General features: G+C 54.1%; 1 non-coding gene across 1 annotated transcript; it reads left to right on the top strand.

Moving 5' to 3' along the window:
- Positions 1–1,130: 1,130 nt before the first annotated feature.
- On the top strand, positions 1,131–1,249 carry LOC119346741. The gene has a single exon (XR_005167905.1). It is a non-coding gene; the product is annotated as a 5S ribosomal RNA (ribosomal RNA).
- The last annotated feature ends 163 nt before the right edge of the window (positions 1,250–1,412 follow it).

Here is a 1,412-nt window from a genome sequence, read left to right as displayed (position 1 = left end):
ATACCGCTAGACAAAGGGAATTGAATACGGGATTGATTAAGTCCTTGACATCGTGGTTCATCCGATGAGATCATCGTGGAACATGTGGGAGCCAACATGGGTATCCAGATCCCGCTGTTGGTTATTGACTGGAGAACGTCTCGGTCATGTCTGCATGTCTCCCGAACCCGTAGGGTCTACACACTTAAGGTTCGATGACGCTAGGGTTATAAAGGAAGCTTGTATGTGGTTACCGAATGTTGTTCGGAGTCCCGGATGAGATCCCGGACGTCACGAGGAGTTCCGGAATGGTCCGGAGGTAAAGATTTATATATAGGAAGTCCTGCTTCGGCCATCGGGACAAGTTTCGGGGTCATCGGTATTGTACCGGGACCACCGGAAGGGTCCCGGGGGCCCACCGGGTGGGGCCACCTGCCCCGGGGGGCCACATGGGCTGTAGGGGGTGCGCCTTGGCCTACATGGGCCAAGGGCACCAGCCCCTAGAGGCCCATGCGCCAAGATAAAGGAAAAAGGGGAGAGTCCTAAAGGGGGAAGGCACCTTCGAGGTGCCTTGGGGAGGATGGACTCCTCCCCCCTCCTTAGCGGCACCCCTTCCTTGGAGGAGGGGGCAAGGCTGCGCCTCCCCCCTCTCCCCTGCCCCTATATATAGTGGAGGGGAGGGAGGGCATCCATACCTGAGCCTTTGGCGCCTCCCTCCCTCCCGTGACACCTCCTCCTCTCCCGTAGGTGCTTGGCGAAGCCCTGCAGGATTGCCACGCTCCTCCATCACCACCACGCCGTTGTGCTACTGCTGGATGGAGTCTTCCTCAACCTCTCCCTCTCCCCTTGCTGGATCAAGGCGTGGGAGACGTCACCGAGCTGTACGTGTGTTGAACGCGGAGGTGCTGTCCGTTCGGCACTTGATCATCGGTGATCTGAATCACGACGAGTACGACTCCATCAACCCCGTTCACTTGAACGCTTCCGCTTAGCTATCTACAAGGGTATGTAGATGCACTCTCCTTTCTACTCGTTGCTGGTCTCTCCATAGATAGATCTTGGTGTTACGTAGGAAAATTTTTGAATTTCTGCTACGTTCCCCAACAGCTGGGAGGGGTAAGCATAAGGGACGAAGACGGGGGTAACATGTTGGATGCGATCATACCAGCACTAAAGCATCGGATCCCATCAGAACTCCGAAGTTAAGCGTTCTTGGGCGAGAGTAGTACTAGGATGGGTGACCTCCTGGGAAGTCCTTGTGTTGCATTCCCTTTCTAAAAAAAATTTGCACGGCGTGCAAAATAAAATTCACGGCCGCGACATATATTTACCACGTTTTATTATTTTGCACGTTTGCGGTAAGTTTTAGCTCGTTGGTCATTATTCACGCGTGTAGCGGCGGGCAAAGAAAAGTAGAATCGTCTTTGTAGTGG

Source organism: Triticum dicoccoides, unplaced genomic scaffold, assembly GCF_002162155.2.
Source record: "Triticum dicoccoides isolate Atlit2015 ecotype Zavitan unplaced genomic scaffold, WEW_v2.0 scaffold48081, whole genome shotgun sequence".
Taxonomy (NCBI): Eukaryota; Viridiplantae; Streptophyta; class Magnoliopsida; order Poales; family Poaceae; genus Triticum; species Triticum dicoccoides.
This window is presented reverse-complemented; position numbering and strand designations above follow the sequence as displayed.